Genomic DNA, 18,301 nt, shown 5'->3' with positions numbered 1-18,301 from the left:
TTAAGGTTTAGAGAGCTGAAAATGTGGCTGTCAATAATGGGAGAAAGGAAATCATGGATGCAGAAGAGCCCAAAAATTGGGTAAATTCTTTGAGGGTTGTAGGATTGATGAAGGTAACAAAATTGGGAATTGTGCAATGTGGGATTGAAACATGGAGTTATGAAACCTAAAATTGAATGTTTGCAATTCCTGGAGTCTATGTGGGTCAGTACACATGGGGGTAGAAGGTGAACAGAAAGACGCAAGTTAACATTCTGAAATTAGAGGTTTGGATGAGCTCAAGTTTACTTAAGGTGGCTAGAGCCCAGGTCTGGCAGCACTGCATTGGTGAGTCTGTGCGTAATAAAAGCATGGATTAATATTGCAGCAGAAGATAATCTGAGGATAGTGTAAAAGATGAACAATATAATTGTATCATTTTCTCTTGTTATATTCCCAGCTGATATTCTTACATGACAAGTTTGGTCATAGACTGAAGTCTAGCTTCATAGGTCTTATTTTGATTTTTTAAAAATTTAATTTAACAAGGCAGTCTTTCACTGAAACACAGGTGCAAAATGCTGAAGATTTGGTTTTAACAACAAAACAGAAGTTTATTATGGAAAATAAATTAAAATAAAATTGAATGGACATTGAAATCATCCACCCAGAATACACTCTGTGCCCTTGCCATCCCCATGTTTAATCTGATGCCATGAGACTCTATGGGGCAGGGTGTCAATGTTGAGGATTCCCAGGGCAACTCCCTCCAAACTATATACCATTGTGTTCCCAATTCTGTCAGTGGGACAGGACATACACGGGCATGATGATGTTGTTGTTTACACATTCCGCGTAAGGAATGACTTTGTGGTTATGACTGTATCAGGCTGTTGCCTGACTAATCTGTGAGACTTCTCACCCAATTTTTAGTGCTAATCCCAGAGATTGGGAGGGAGGAAGGTTGACGGAGCTGTGTTTGCTGTTGTTGTTTTTGGCGCCTTGGTCAAAGCATGATGGTTCACCTCATTTCATTCCACTGGGGTTGTTTAGGGTTGATGCAATGATCTGCTAGGCTATTTCAGACAGTAGTTAAGAATCAATCACATTGTTATGTGCCTGGAATCACGTGTAGTCCAAATCAGGTAAGGATGGCAGTTTTCCTTCCCTGAAGAATGTGAGTGAAGTGAATGGGTTTTCATTGCAATTGTTATTAGATTTTTAATTCCAGATTTTTTTATTGGATTGAAATTCCATGATTTGCTGTGATGGGAATGGAATCTGGGTTTCTGGATTACTAGTCTAGTTATAATAACATTTCCTATATTAATGCATCTAAGTCAAAATTTCATCATCGCTTTTTGCTGAAATAAAGATTGACATTTGTTGGGAAGAGAACTAACTGGTGATAAGCTGTGATGAATGGATCTCCACTGTGAACACACAGTGGGGTCAAAACCTCAATCAAGAGTACAAAATTCTTTGAATCGCAGAAGAGGTAATCAATTAATGCCACTTCTAGTTAATTAGTTAGTTTTTGCTGTCAAGATAAGAATAATGGCAAATATATTTGGGTCAAGGTTTGTATTGGGACAGTAAGACTGGGAGATGCAGGTGGACTTTGGATAAGAAGTAACAAAGAGGATTGATGAGGGCAGAATGGTAGATGTGATCTATATGGACTTCAGTAACATGCTTGACAAGGTTCCCCATGGGAGACTGATTAGCAAGGTTAGATTTCATGGAATACAGGGAGAACTAGCCATTTGGATACAGAACTGGCTCAAAGGTAGAAGATGGACGGTAATGGTTGAGAGTTGTTTTTCAGACTGGAGGCCTGTGACCAGTGGAGTGTCACAAGGGTCGGTGCTGGATCCACCACTTGTCATCATTTATATAAATTATTTCTATGTGAAGATAAGAGGAATAATTAGCAGATTTGCAGATGACACTAAAATTGGAGGGGTAGTGGACAGCGAAGACGGTTATCTCAGAATACAATGGGATCTTGATCCGATGGGCCAATGGGCTGAGGAGTGACAGATGAGTTTAATTTAGGCAAATGTGAGGTGCTGCATTTTAGGAAAGCAAATCACACCTGGATTTATGCACTTAATGGTAAGTTCCTAGAGAGTGTTACCAAACAAAGACACCTTGGAGTGTAAGTCTATAGATCCTTCAAAGTAGAGTCGCAGGTAGGTAGGATAGTGAAGAAGGTTTTTGGTATGCTTTTCTTTATTGGTCACAGCAGTGACTATCGGAGTTGGGAGGTAATGTTATGGATGTATATGACATTGGATAGGCCCTTTTTGGAATATTGCATACAATTCTGGTCTCCTTCCTATCGGAGGGATGTTGTGAAACTTGAAAGAGTTCTGAAAGGATTTATGAGGATGTTGCTAGGGTTGGAGGATTTGAGCTTTGGGAGAGGCTGAACAGATTAGGGCTGTTTTCCCTGGAGTGTAGGAGGCTGAGGGGTGACCTTATATGATTTATAAAGTCAAGAGGGATTTGAATAAGATAAATAGACAAAGTCTTTTCCCTAGGCTGGGGGAGTCCAGAACTAGAGGCCATAGGTTTAGGGTGAGAGGGGAAAGATATAAAAGGGACCCAAGAGGTAACTTTTTCACAGAGAGGGTGATGTGTGTATGGAATGAGCTGCCAGAGGAAATTATGGAGGTTAGTACAATTGCAGCATTTAAAAGGCATCTGGATAGGTACATGAATAGGAAGGGTTTAGAGGGATATGGGCCAAGTGTTGGCAAATGGGACTAGATTAGATTAGGATATCTGGTCAGCATTGACAAGTTGGACTGAAAGGTCAGTTTCTGTGCTGTATATCTCTATAACTCAATTACTCTGAGTTTCTTATAGTGCATGGGTGTCTTGAGATAAAATTTAGCAAAATGTCTCCATTCAACAAGTTAAATTGGAACAAATCTTTAACTGACAAGGGAAAATGAAGTCAATATATTGTAAGCTTCTCCATGGAATATTGCACTGGTGGATGGTTATTGGAATCTTAAAGACCTTGTATTAAGTATAGATGAAGTTTATTTAAAAAATAAATTTTCAAATAAATAATGTCCAGTTTTACATTCTACCCAAGTTTAAAACAGTAACACACTGTCAATAGTATGCAAATAGTTTAATATCTTTGCATATTGTCGTCAGTGGCATCTACCTATAAATAGAAATTAATCAACGATCCATCCCGCGGATTTTACAGCCGCTTCATTAGATGATTAATTGCCTACCAAACATTTATCCAGCAATTAAAAAGGGAGAGAGGACCTGTTTGATACTATGAAGTGTTGAACTATGACTATGACTCTATGACTCTAAGTCAACCATACCGTCTAGAGTTCCAGCTGTCAGCAAAGACCAGGATGGAAGGTACTTTGTAAAACACTGCACTTATGGCAGAAAGCGTAGAAATTGAATATGCATAGGATTCTTTAAAAAGACTTAGTGCTCGGAAAACCTCGATCAAAATGGAGTTGATCACCTTTTTGGTTAGTGTTTCTTGGCATTTTCTCACTCATGTTCCTTTTCCTTTGCTTGGTTTTCTTTGAGAAGAAACTGTTTATCACATTTGATGTAAATGAATATAACAACTTTTCATACTTCATTTATTTTTCTCAATTCTTGTCCTATTTATAAAACACATCAAAACAACAAATTACTTCGATATAACTTAGCAAGTGGTATTTAGAATCTACAGCAGAAACTGGAATTCCCATGGCAAAGTTAAAGAAGTGAAGAACAACTTAGTAAATTTGATATTGTTTTTTGGAAAAAAGAAATAAGCATTCTGTTCACAAACGGATTCAGCTTCCAAGAATAAATCAGCAAATCCGTCTGACTTCTCGCGTTTATTGAGGGGAACAGTAGGAGGCGCTAGTTACCTGTACTGTAAATCCTCAGCCCAGATCGGATCCCAGCAGTTTTGTGATTTTCAGACTTCTTACCAGAACTACAAAATTTTCACTTTCTGACTGGATTATTCTGAAATGTGTTAGCTTTCCCATATTAGATGTTATTTAACGTTTCACCCATTTACTTAAAAAGAATAGTACTTTGATTTTTTTTTCAAAAAAATGCCCCAGTGAAGGATTTATAGATTTGCATTCATTCACTTTGGCAAAGTCCAAAATGTTATTTGACTTTTTTTCAACCAGTGTTGCTGCAGAACTGCTCCCGCATGTTTGTAAAAGGCGAGGGAATGTTTGAGAACAGCGGCCCGGGAGACGCTGGTGAGCTAGCACTAAACTGTGGTTCAATCAGACAGCAAGTGTATCGAGCTGAACTTTAAGTTGGTGAACCCATACAGACAGTACAGCAAGTGGAGAGCCATGGAAAACAACAGGCTTTCTCTCAGTGACAACCTTTTAATAATCTGGAAGAGAGGGAAATGTACGGACACATCATATTGCTTCACATACTCGATTTTTAACACTGAAGTACTGTTTATGTAGTTTAGCATGGATACAACATCTGAAAGTGACTCAGATAAAATACAAACTGTTCGGTGGCACACATTGTAAATGTGGGAACCTTTTTAGGTTATGACTTTTTGATATTGTCCCTGGTCCTGTTTCTGTGCTGTAATATCTGAATGGGCTCCTTTTCGGTCTGTTTTCAAATGGTGCAGGCCATTTTCCTGAGCGTCTCCTTAAATTCCAGCCATAATCATGTCACTGTTTGTCCCGATCGATCGCCACTCCCGACCAACTCGAGAACCACGGTGACCTCAAGAACGCGAGGTTCAGGAGCAGCAACGTTTTCCAAGTTTAGTCAACATTCTCTTGGACGTTCTTAGTGGAATTGAATTGGATGCTCGGAAAGATCCGACTGGAAACAGTGAGCCAGCGAGTTCAATACGAGTTCAAAATCCAGGTCAAACATAAGCCAAAGGGACGGAGACTGGCGCGAGTGAATGCAGGAGACATGGATACCTGGAGGATAGGCAGCATACACATTGGGGTGTAGCCACTGCATGGATACTAGGGGGATAGCGGGGGTATTACACTGGGAGAAAGAAAGGGAGAGATGGATATTGAGAGAGATGGACACCGAAAGAGACGGATTTCTGAAGATGGATGTCGAGAGAAATGAACATTGAGAGAGATGTGCAAAAATAGAGAGGGACGCTGGGGAGACGGAGATCAGCGAGAGGGACACTGGGGGAGATGGGATACTGGAGGAGATGGGATACTGGGAGAGATGGATACTGGGGGAGACGGACACTGGGGGAGAGGACACTGGGAGAGTTGGACACTGGGAGACATGGATACTGGGGGAGATGGACACTGCAGGAGATGGATATTGGGGGAGATGGATACTGGGGCAGATGAACACTGGGAGAGAATGATACTGGGGGTGATGGACACTGCGGAAGATGTATACTGGAGGAAATAGGATACTGGGGGCGATAGGGAAGATGATACTGGAGAGTTGGGCACTGAGAGAGATGGATACTGGAGGAGATGTGATACTGGGAGAGATGGATACTTGGGGGGAGGGGGGATGGATGATGGGTGAGATGGGATACTGAAATACTTTTTTTGGTTTGCTAGAATTTCTGTCGCTGTTCAGTGAGAGATGGTTTTCTTTAGTGGAGTTCTGACCATGTATTCAGGGTGGGCAGTCAGTCTCTCCACTGGGCTCCGAGTCTCGGAGCAGTCAGCTGGGTCCAGTCACCGTGTTGTTAAACCGCCAGTGACCGTGTTAAGCATTAGCTTCCAAATAAACCCGCTGGACCAGGTTTGTGGGATTTGTAACTTTGTCCAGCCCAGTCCAACACCGGCACCTCCACATCATGACAACCATCAGCTTGTCACCGACAGACGGGAGACCCTCCTCGGGGCTTCCCAACACCAGCTCTCATAATCATCACATCTGCCTGAGGAAGGAGCGGGCTCTCCCAAAACTTGCGGTTTCACATAAACCTGTTAGACTCTCACTCAGTGTCACACAGTCCAACATCGGCCCTTCCACATCTCAGTTAGATATTAACCGAGTATTCTCGCTAATATCGAATTGGAACGGTGTTGGAGTTTGGTGTGTTTCCCAATTTGAAACAGGTTGGATTTTCCCCTCAATATATCCCTTAAAGTAGTCTTCTTGCAAAACGTTAGAAAAAACTAAAAGAGTTTACAATTATTGGACTTCAACCGCCCTCCCGAAATGATTGATTTTTTTTAAAGCTTTTAGTCCACGTTTCAGCTTATTTCACTCACTGTGTTTCTATTTTGGTCAAGTCCGGTTTATCTATGATGCCTGGTCACTTTTGAATGGTGATTATTTCGAAATGATGACAACGTGATGTATTCCCAACTCTAAACTGGCCCCGTTATCTAAATCCACTAAAATTCGAGGTACCTTAACAGTTTCCCAACCCTTATGTGTCTTTGAGAAGCTGCTTTTCTGGTTAACTGTTATTTTGGTTCAGAAATGGTCAAAGTTTCTTGCTCTGAGTGCGTGTGCAGTTCTGGGATCCGAATGCAGGCTCCGAGCTGTGTGTTGGCGACAGGACAACAGCGGGCACTTTCTCACCCTATCCCCGTTCTGAGGGTCGGGGAAGAAGCTGCAGAACTTCAGCACAAGGGGTTTCCGAATCAACGCGTTCAGATTCTGGGACATGATAGCGAATTGAAGGCGGGCTGAGTGATGTCACAGGAAGCGGGAGGCTTTCCTTTTCTCGGTGATGCTGTTGTATTGATTGCTTGCTCCCTGACAGGGTTCCCAGCTCTAAACTTAAAGCCGACAGCAGCGAGTGCAGCGTGCACACTCCGAGAGGGTACAGCGTGAGAGCCAGTCCTTGCCCTGGATTATCCCCTCACTTTGCAGATCCTGGATAGAGTTAGCGAGCCGCACAGAGTCTCCCCTGCAATCCTGAGGATTATTCTACTGGAACCTCAATCCAGCTCCGGCTGGTAAGTAGAATACACTACCTACTTTGTCATCTAACTGGAGAACACACACACAAATCCCCCAGGAAAGCCATCTACCGATATATCACACAGAGCTTGTTGCTTGATCTTTCACAGCCGAGTTAGCATCTGTAAAAATAACTGCGTGTCCGGTGTAAAGCATGTGAGCGATGTTTTCAGAAACTCGCCACTCTGTTCCATCAGCCAACTGCCTCCTTACCACTAGAGTTTCATCTGAGGGCGGGTGAATTAGATTTGCACCTATTTTGCTGGGCTTTGGGGAAAATGTGCTGCATGTTTTTATTTGGTTTGTTTGCAGACGACAGTTAGACTTACACTCCTGGAAGCGGGTGCTGTAGCTGAGATTGGAACATGCCTTGCTATTTTAAGACGACCGGAGCTTATGTCCCTATGTTCTGGCAGAATAAGAGTTTAGCAACATATACCAAACAGCATGGAACTTCCAAACGCTCAGGATCATTAATCATTAGGGGGGAAAAATCCGCACACACTTTAGCATAGCCATCAAATGGATTGTCCTTCATATATGAACTGATTTAATAACATGATTAAGTATAAACAATAATGTCTGTAAATATATTGCAAGCTTCTCCGTGGAAGATGGCCGGAGTGGATGGTTAGCGGACCTTGTATTAAGTATTGATTCAGTTACTTAAAAAATACATTTTCAAATAAATGATGCTCACTTTTGCATTCTACCCAAATTTAAAATAATAACTTACTGTCAGTACGCAAATAGTATAATATCTTTGCATATTACAGGTAGTATCTACCTGTAACTATGTTAATCAATGATCCATCCCGCGGATTTTACAGCCGCTTCGCGGAGATGATTAATTGTCTACCAAACATTTATCCAACAATTTAAAAAGGGAGAGAGGACCTGTTTGATACAATGAAATGTTGAACTTGAATACTTGTCGGCATTCATACGACCACGCTGACAATCAGATTTGAACTTTTCTTTCAGTTGAATTTATTGTACTTCAAATAACAATGGCTTAGAAAGTACTCTTTGTTTTATGGTCGGCTTCATTTCGTTGTTAGAGGTAAGGAAAAGCAAGGAAAGCAATAACTTACACAGGCGTATTTCTTATGATCAAAACTTTTAACAGCAAGAAAATTGAGGGACTCACTAAATATTCCGTCTTTAAAACACTGGTTTTTACCTTGGGTGTCTTGTAATAGAAGCAAATGTTGACTTAAAGATGAGGTAAAACCTGCAACATTCCTGTTATCAATCAGGTGATGTAGTATAGAATGGTGCCTGAAGGGGGCGCCGCAAGGGTGGCTTTATAGCAAATGGTGGGGAAAATGTTTTTATTGTATTTCGTTCATTAACAAGGCATCTAAAGTAGCTGGAAGCTCTCCGGACACTAACACCAGTTGATTGTTGCATAGCCATTTGGCAGGTGTGTGTGTTTTTTATAGGGTCTGGCAGAATACATTTGCTCTTGCAAGGAGTGCAAATTCAGGGGCAGCTTCTGAAGCTGCAAAATGCTGTCATTACATAACTGTACATTGTAAGGTGTGAATTCCTATTCGTTTAAAGTGAAAATAAATATGTTTAACCGAATACAATACCTTTATCTTCCTCATATTATTCACCTCAGCCCCCTTGTGCACATTTGATCAAGGTAAACATATTTATAATTCTAAAACTCAGTGACACTCCTGCAAGGTTAAAAACAAACAATGCCAGCACAAGGGGGAAAATCAAACAAAATGCTGGAAAAACCTCAGCAGGTTTGGCAGCATCTGTTGAGAGAAAGCAGTGTTCATGTTTTGCAATCAGTGACTTCTTCAGAACTGACTGTAGCTAGGAAAAGGTTAGTATCTATGCTGAAGTTTTGGGGGTGTGGGGGGATGGAGTGGGGGGAGGAGTATAATAAAGGTGGAGATAGCGCCCAGAGATAGAATAGCAATTGGGTAGAGAAGGGATCCAGTAAAGGTCAGCTTGGGAGAATCAATAGCTGTTCATGGTGCCCATTAGGGGCTGTCAACAGGTTGCTTGTGTTTTTTAAAAAATTTATGAAACAATACAGTTTACAAAACAGTTAACATTAATAGCTGTATACAAAGAAACAGCAATTTTACAAGGGAGAGGGGCAGCAAAGCCAGGCCCCAAACCCCAATGTTCAACCAGTTTTCAGAAAAATGAGGACAAACCTCAAATTCCCAGTTTCAATTCTCACAAACAGTAACAATGACAAGTACATATAAGACAATCCAATTCACAGGTTACTTGTAATAGCAGCCCATGCGATGACAAGACCTGGTGTGTCAGAACACAACAGAAGGTTCTTAGGCTCTCAAATTATTCAACTCAACATTAAGGCCCCATGTGGAAAATGAGATGCTGCTCTTGCAGCTTGTACAGAGGTGTGCTCCAGCAGTGCAGCAAGGTTGAGACAGGAATTTTGGCCAGGGAACATGTCAGAGTGGCAGGCAAACCAGACCTGCTGAGCGTTTCCAGTATTTTCTGTTTTTGTTTCTGATTTCCGGCCTCAACAGTTTTTTGGGCCCTTTGTTTGAGGAAAAAGATACAACACAAAAAGCTCAGTTGCAGAGGCTGGTTTGAAGAAAAGTCTTCAAAAAAAGGAAGAGGAATTTTAGGGAATGAATGCCAGAACTGAAGATGTTGTGGGGATAGCAGCTGGAGGGAGGAATATGTAGAAGGTCAAATTCAGAGGAATGGAACATATATCAGTGATGGAGGAAATTGTAATGTTGGAGGAGGTTACACAAATGGATAGGTCAAGCAGTGGAATTACTTTAGCTTTAAGATAAACATTTTATATTGGAGGTACACAGGGTTAATAGGCAAGATACATTGAAAGAGGTAGCAGTAATTGTTAGCTATAAATTGCTGTGGGATAGGATGTGAGCAACAGATTTATGGATGAGTACTGACTTTTGAGGGTGGACAATAGGAAGTTTAAACTTCATAAACACACAAAAACTTTCTGAATGGTAAAGGAGTTTGAAAATAACATGTCGTGTTGATCTAAAAATGAAATTTGGATTGGTTATATAAAGTTAAAGCATTGCAAGGTATAAATTGGCGATGAGACAGAAACTGGTGTGAAACAGCATCACACCTGGATGGTGCACCCAAAGATGTTGATCCAACATTTTCTGCTAATTGGGCCTGAAGGCTTTAGCTGAAAAAAATTGGGAAGCAGTGGATGGTAATGGAGCATCTTGCAGTTAAGACCTTGGGGGTGGAAGGGGTAGGAGTGAGTGGGAAGTTATAAGTTGTGTGAACCTGGGCTAGCATTGAAACATTATTGTGGTAGAGAAGGATTGCCTGGTTTGTTTCGTGGGTACTGCATATAGTATCCATTGGGCGGCACGGTGGCTCAGTGGTTAGCACTGCTGCCTCACAGCGCTGGGGACCCAAGTTCAATTCCAGCCCCAGGCAACTGTCTATGTGGAGTTTGCATGTTCTCCTTGTGTCTGCGTGGGTTTCCTCTGGGTGCTCTGGTTTCCTCCCACAGTCCAAAGATGTGCAGGTCAGGTGAGTTGGTTACGCTAAATTGCCTGTAGAGTTAGGTGTATTAGCTAGGGGAAATGGGTCTGGGTGGATTACTCTTCGGAGGGTCAGTGTGGACTAGTTGGGCTGAAGGGCCTGTTTCCACACTGTAGGGCATCTAATCTAATTAAAAGGTTTCCAAATTATTGTTCTGTGTTTTCAATGATCTCTCACTATATAGGAGTTATCATCAATCCGATTGTAGGAAACATGCAGTTTAACCAGTCTTGGAAACACACTAGCTGCAAACAAGGAGAAGGGGCATATGTGCAATTCCTAGTGTTAATGTTACAAATCTAATCTTCACAAGCAAAATCTCAAATTCCATGAAGAGCATCTCTTTTTTTATTCACTCTTTGGATGTGGGTGTTGCTGGTGGTAACCTGCTGTCTTGAACTGCTGCGGTCTATTTGATGAAGGATTCTGCACACTGCTGCCACTGTACATTGGTGAAGAGAAACTGAATGCTTGTGGGTGTAGTGCCAATTAAGGGGTTGCTTTGTTTTGGATGGTGATAAGTTTCTTGAGAATTGTTGGAGTTGCATTCATCCAGGCAAGTGGGAGTATTCCATCACACTTCTGACTTGTGCCTTCTAGATGATGGCTAGGTTTTGGGGATTCAAGATGTGAGTTACTCCCCACAGTATTCCTAGCCTTTGACCTGATCTTGTAGCCGCAATAGTTCTATTTCTAGTTAAGTTCAGTTTCTGGTCAGTGGTAACCTCCAAAGGTGTTGATAGCGGGGGATTCAGTGGCAGTAATACCATTGAATGTCAAGGGGCAGTCATTAGATTTTGTCTTACTGGCAATGATCATTGCCTGGCACTTGTGTGCTGTGAGTGTTCATGACTACACATAAAGTTATGAAAGGTTTTTCTTTTATCTATTCATCAGATGCTTTCAGCAATTCTTTGTGTGGTGGTTATTACAGGCATTAATATCAAGTTTGATAGCTGAATGCTAAAACAAACATTAAGGTCCTAATCAACAGATTCAAGGAGTTGAATGACAATTTTATGGGAGTGCTCTGGATATTTGACAGTCACCAGCTGCCAGTATGAAGACTGACTTCTGCACCTTTATGTATTGGCCACTAATAGAAGATTTTCTTGCTCCTAACAACTAAAAATGCTGGAATCTTCAACTGGTCAGTAAGCATTTGGAATTTGAAGGTGTTTAAATATTTGGGTGTTGTTTAATCATTCACAAAATTGTACACTTCGGGGATTTCTGTCTTCATTTCAGATTTATAACATTTGTCTTCATCTTTTTATCCAGCTCTGTGTTTTTTTTTCAAAGTTTGCCTTAGTTCCAATGTTCTGGGGTTTATAAGCTGAGAGTTATATGTAAGGAATTCGGCTAAGATTGTTATTATCAGTTGCTTTTTTGGATGGATCCAGGCAGTATTATGTGATACAGTTGACGAGTGCAGAATGTGTAATTATGTTATCACATAACTCAGGGCTGTAACAATTCTATGGTCATGTGATCTGAGCCAAGTATTTGTGTGTTTCGTATATGTCCTGAATGCCTCCGTAAGTTTCTAAATTGTGGACAAGTAGATGTCTGGTCGTAAGACAATATTAATATAAATTGTAAAGTTGTTTCATTTCATTGCTTGCAGGGTGTAAAAAATAACGAGTGATATTTAGAATTCAAACAATATATTGTTGTTTAATATTGCAAATAGACTTAACATGCTGAAGTTCCCTACCTTATTGAACCAGCTTGCTTTACTTTTACAAAATACCTTAATAAATGCTCTCCTACACAGTGACTCTTTTGTGTATTTTGTGGGACTACCTTTGGAGCTTTCTATTTAAGAAAACTGTTTCCTTTTATTCACTAACCATAGGGAAAGTTTATGCAAATAATCCCTGTTGAGCATTGAGGGCCACTGACCTCCCAGTACAACACGTATAGGAGTTGTTTACCAAAGGTCAGAAGAGGTTAATCAAGTATTTATCATTTACAGTCTTTGGGGAATCAAGATTAAAACCAAGTTTATTATCACTTTAAGTATTTTTAATTTGATTTGAAGTATATCCCTTAAATACAAATCTTCTTTTCCAAGTCTTTCATATGGCAATATTGTTGATGGACTATCGCAGAACACTAAAAGGTATGAGCTGCTTCACATAGTGATTTTGGTGAAGACGTAATAAGAAACTGCTTTTGTTAGCTAGAATATCAGACTAGCCAAAATTCCATGAGTAAAACTACCTGTTTCCAAAACTGTATGCTTATATTCTATTAGAAATGATTGCGTTTGTCAACAAATTTCACATAATGAAATCAAATCAAGCATGTCTAACAATAACACTGAGATAAGCAAAATGTTAGCTAAATGCTGTGATGAGCTGAAGACAAATACAACCTTAATATGCCTGTTGTAGTTCAGGCATCCTTACAGTGTTTTAGATTTTGCTTATGATCAAAAAGTTGTTTCTTCATATGAAACAATTCTCCCATAGGCTGGAACTGGCACGTACTGAGAATAATGTCTGAAGTGTCAATAATATTCTTTTTTGCTTATTGATTCTATCTGATCCATTGAATGTTCCAACTTTATCAATCTTGTTACCTGCAATCTCATGTTTGTTTTGGAAAGTACACAACAGAATTAGGAATTACTCCTTAACCATCAACAGAATAATCTTCAGTTGCCATAGTATAGCTATTCATTGAATGTTCAGTGTGCCTGCTCTTGCCATTATGAGATGCTGAAATCTGGGGCCTGTCCAGTAATGTCTGAACACAGCAAATAACAATAAATCCTAGAAGTGTGTGTGCTCTAAACCTGGGATCACCAAGGCCTTAGCCTTAGTGTAAAATAAGGTTAAGTGCCATGATAAATTTGGAATCTGAACAACACTTGGAAGAGATTTAACACCAATACAAACTGGGGAGAGAATGAATTCCAATCTTATTCAATTTCAGCCTTTCTTGCTAAGCCTGTAATGCTAATGTAAAAAAAAATTGAAAGAACTGGATGCTGGAAATCAGAAACAAAAACAGAAATCATTGGAAAATCTCAATAGGTCTGGGAACTATAGAACTTAAGTGTTAATGTTTCGGATCCAGTGCACTGCAGAATTTATGTTCTGAAGTGCGCTGGATCTAAAATATTAACTCTGATCTCTCTTTGCAGATGCTGACAGACCTGCTGAGATTTTCCAGCAATATCTGACTCTGGTCATTCTGTTTTGTAGAAAAAAGGTTAGATCAAGTTACCAGAGCTAAAATGGGAGCTTCTTAAAACTGAATATTAACAATTACTTCTGCTAGTTTCTTCCATGGATAGGCATTGTGTGGTATAATGGATCCTGTTCTGGAAAAACTGATTCAGAGAAGCCCATATTTGTGTGTTAAGAGATCAATGGAAGTCTATTTTAATTGCTGCAAACCTTGTGATTCATCTTAGACATTTTTACCTTGATACATTGGATATGATGTGAATGTAATGATTTTCCAAGAAAGTCATACACTCCTACCTTCAGATTTATAAATCACATCAATAAAGAGGGAGATTATCACCACTCATAATGAAGCTCTGTGTTTTTTCATGCTTCAAGAAACAAAAGGAAGGATCTGTCCAAACCCCAACCTTCCAGGATACATGTATCACGCATATTATACACGTCTTGTTTGCCCAGAAAACCTCAATTCATTATTGAAACACATGAGGCAACATGACAGGAACTACTAGTTTACCAGCTGCACCTGGTGCGGGCCATTATTGATGGTATGGCGTGGGTCACTATTTTACCTTTTATCCCTATTGTGAACTGTTTGTGGCCCTTTCCTGTAAGCAACCTTATTCATTTTACTTGCAGTCTACAGTTTACCAGACATTTGGGAGATGCAAACTGCTGGGGAAACCAGGCTGTCTACTGCAATGATAGCTGTTTCTCCTATAAGAAATCCACGGGTAAGAGGTAAATAATCATATAATAAGGCATGCAATGTTACCGAGTCCTTAAAACATGGCCAGATGCTGGCACAAAGTCAGGAAGTGCGACACTGCAGCCTAAAAAAGGTTTCCATAATGTTGTTCGAGGGCTTTAAGCATCTTATTATCTCGGGCTGTTATTGTGGATCACTTTCTGGGAGACCTGCAGTGTTTACTAGTCTCAGAAGGACACCAGATCCAGTGACAAACAGGGATGATGCAATTTCTGGGTTGACTTTTCAGAGTTGAACTTCATAATCAAGCTGAGAAAACGTTATGGCATTATGTTATGAATAAAGAAACTTCTCATGTCACTAAGTCAAGGAATATGCAATTGTCCAAGATAAATCATAATTGTGCAAATAATGGGTTTAGGCCACATCACTCCTAATTACCACTTTGTCCACCCTGGGGTCTGCTAACATACAGCATTGTAAAACTAAGGTAACATAGAACAGAAGCTGGAAGGACTTGACATTGAGATTCCAAACGTTGATACAGATATTAATTTGCCTTTTATCAAAAAAATGTTTTCCTCTTTATTTTAGGAAGTGTAGATGATTAGGAAGTCAATCCTTAGACTGTTTTCATATGGGAAATCAGGTTTAGATAAACTGTGAATGTTGTTGGAGGATGTCCTGGACAATAGCAGAAAACCTAAGAAATCTTTGAATAGCAGAAAACCTGAGAGGTCCTACTTATGAGAAAGCAGCACAAAGTATCTCCATGAAAAAAATCTAGCTACCAGGGTATATGAATCCAGAAGATTTTGTTTGAGAATGTCACTGGAGTAACCTGTAAAGAGGCTATGGTACAATTTTCATCCAACTTGCAAGGAAATCTGCAGCTCAGTCCCTAAGAGGAACAGCACAGCAGTCACTGTGCCTCAGTAAGTCATCACTGCACTTAAGTTCATGACCAGAGGCTTATGCTAAATGGCAGCAGGGAACTTCGGTCAGGTCAGTCAGTTTTCTCTCCTTATTGCAGAAGGCAAATAATTACTTTGTTTTTTGTAAGGATAAGAAGACTCATTGTTTTGGACAGGGGGGAAAGGCAATTGTGTGAACAGAATTGCTGACTGCTTGCTGCAAAAATAATCCATTCATGTGGTCATAAAAGCTCCCAAGATAAATCCAAATCATTATATAAAACAAAAGTGATTTCATTCTCATAATGGTCTGTAAGCAACCACAGGTTTCTGTCCATCAGAGTCCAGTATCTAGGGAGTAGCCATGATTTATTTATCTTTTGACAGTCCAGTGCCCTGGCCTTCCTTCAGAATAAAAATGAAACCTTTTCTTCAGACTAGAGGTCCCAAATATTGCTGTGACTGTTTCCGTCATCAGTGAAGCAGCAAAATGTCACAAAAAAGAAATAAAAACTCAAATTTAAATGTAAAATACTTGGAATGCTGAAGGAAATTAATCTTTATGACTTTTCCCTTCATCCTTATTTCTAGTTTAACACTGTACAACATGAAAGTTTGAGATCTGAAAAGCAGATAGCTGCTTCATTTACAGTAAAAGGCTGGTCAGGACTTCTGTGGTGCAATGGCAGTATTCGTACCTCTAAACCTGGAGGCTTTGGTTCATATCCCAACAATTCTGACCAGGGTGATTTAAAAAATAATATGATTGAGGTAGCCCACGTCTCATGTCAATTGAGTCAAAGGATAAATCTATGATGGATAACGTTTCTGGGGTTGGATTCTTCACCTCAGCCTGGGAATCTAAAACCAGGGTTCATTGTAGTTTTGGAAGATAGAAAGTCAGTACCATCTCCTTATCTGAGCTTCAATTTCTTACATTGAACTACACAGAACTCGCACCAGAGATAAAGGCCATTGAATCAAATTGATCGTTCTCGTGTGTCTGCTCTATTTGAGCCTCCTCCCATACCAGTCCATCTTATCCTATAAGCATTGCTTCTATTCCCTTCTCCTTCATGTATTTATCTGGTTTCTTCTTCCATGCAAATAGGTTATAATAGATTTTCAAGAACACAGGTCTGATGGAAAGAAATGATATCCTAATCCATAAGTAAGAAAGGGCCTTTGAAACCCCATTGATTCCACTCCTTCCTTTAAGCTAGCCTCCTCTAATGGCCCTACAAGGAAGTGCATTAGGCTAGGCCTCCTACTGTACATTTTCTTTCGTGGGCCTTCACATGTGTTTGATGTTGTACTCGGTTTCTTCTGAGACATCTGCACTTATCACCCAAATGAACTTCAGCTAAAGACTGATATTTCCTGGATAATTGCTCAGGAAAAATTGCATCACTCTCACTCAGTCGCCCCTCCCCATCTGATCTGTGTCCAGATTGACTCTAAAGAACTGGTAAGTGTGACAGAGAGTGTGCTAACAGAGTCATGAATTACCAATGATTGTTTGTGCTGTTGAGCGTTTTGCTATTGAGTGCAATTCTTTTTACTGCTCTGCTTCCAAACCTGTGAAGTAAGTAAAAGAGAAATGGAACATATTTCTTGCTCACCTTTATTTTCTTATTGTTCTGCTGGTGGAAAGATTCCCTCACATCTGAACTTCAGAAAAGTAGCACAAAACAACTCTGGGTACAAGAACTCTCATGTACTGTCTCCTGACCACCTCAGCTGAGTGCAATCCCAATATCTCATTATTCTCCTTCAACTGCATTAATGAACAAATGTATGCTGTTCAGCTTGCTCCCAAAACTACACACAAATCTTTGCCCATGCAAGCAGAGAGCCAGAGAATAGTTATTTGACAACAATTGGAACACTTTTATCACAGCTTTTATGGAGCTCCCACAGAGATTTATTTATTTCAATGCATTATCATACAATGACTGGACTTTGAATGAGCTATAATGCAATGTATATTACTGCAGCAACAATAGTGCACAAGGGAAATAGAGGAATTCTGGAAGCAAATAACAGATAAAGACAGAACAGTTTTCCATTGTAGTTGTTGAATTTTGATGAAGAGATGGCCAGGACCGGCTGCCATATTAAGATACATGTTAAAAAAAAATCAAATTCCTAATTTTGGCTTTTAGGATACTTCTGAGATTTCATTTTAGATGAATATTACAGAGGTTTATCTTGTGGCATTATTTGCTGAATGAGCCTTTTAAAGATCCATTTCATTTTAAACTCTGTGATGTGAAATTTGGATCCATGCCTCCCCTGGGGATGGTATTTCAGAAGCCGAAAGACCTATGAAACAGCCATATTTTTCCCACGGCCATTTGCACCCCTTCTATCTCAGCATCCTATTCTGAGAAGTACTTGCACAGATATACTCCATGTCTCTTAGAAATCTTGCAGCTGGTGCTGTCATCACATCACTCCACCTCCAGCCAATTTGACATTGTACTTGCAAACTTGGAGCGCTCAAACATAGACAACATAATCCTTTACAACTCAGCCAAGAATATACATTCAGCTTCAGGAGGGCCCCTACATTATCGTTACTTAAGGAGCCAGCCAATCAACTTACAAATAAGGTAACTTAGAATACCTTCATTATTGCAAAGTCTCTGGAAGTACTCTGAAGTGTTCTGTTTTCTTTGGTGATGAGTCCTGAATTTGATGGGGACTGTTCCTGCATCCGCACAGAGAAGACAGAGGATTTGGTGACTTGTCGACACAAATTAGAGGGAAGCAGAGACATGGAAATGGAACAGAAGGTGCACAGAGGGCAAGCTCTGCTTCATTCATCTTCCAAGTTGGACATTGACTCTCTATTATGCTTCATGACAGTGTCTGGAAACTGTTTGACAGGCTAACCAATACACTCAGCATTTCAATGTGTATGCCTATCAGAATGCTCCTATATTTTGCCTGTTGAGGTTCTCATCCTGCATCATCTGCAAAGCCACTGTCCAGGACACAAGAACTAT

The 18,301-nt window shown here is 40.2% G+C and overlaps 1 protein-coding gene across 1 annotated transcript in view; it reads left to right on the top strand.

The window, feature by feature from the left end:
• The first annotated feature begins 6,699 nt into the window (after positions 1 to 6,699).
• Positions 6,700 to 18,301, top strand: part of calcrlb (calcitonin receptor-like b) — a 77,810-nt gene continuing 66,208 nt past the window's right edge. Inside the window, exon 1 of the mRNA XM_060827352.1 lies at positions 6,700 to 6,917. The gene's annotated coding sequence lies outside the window, so the exon portion shown is untranslated. The remainder of the gene's footprint in view (positions 6,918 to 18,301) is intronic.

Source organism: Hemiscyllium ocellatum, chromosome 7 (assembly GCF_020745735.1).
Source record: "Hemiscyllium ocellatum isolate sHemOce1 chromosome 7, sHemOce1.pat.X.cur, whole genome shotgun sequence".
In the NCBI taxonomy this organism is placed as follows: Eukaryota; Metazoa; Chordata; class Chondrichthyes; order Orectolobiformes; family Hemiscylliidae; genus Hemiscyllium; species Hemiscyllium ocellatum.
Note: the sequence above shows the minus strand (reverse complement) of the source record. Positions and strands in the feature narration are given on the sequence as shown.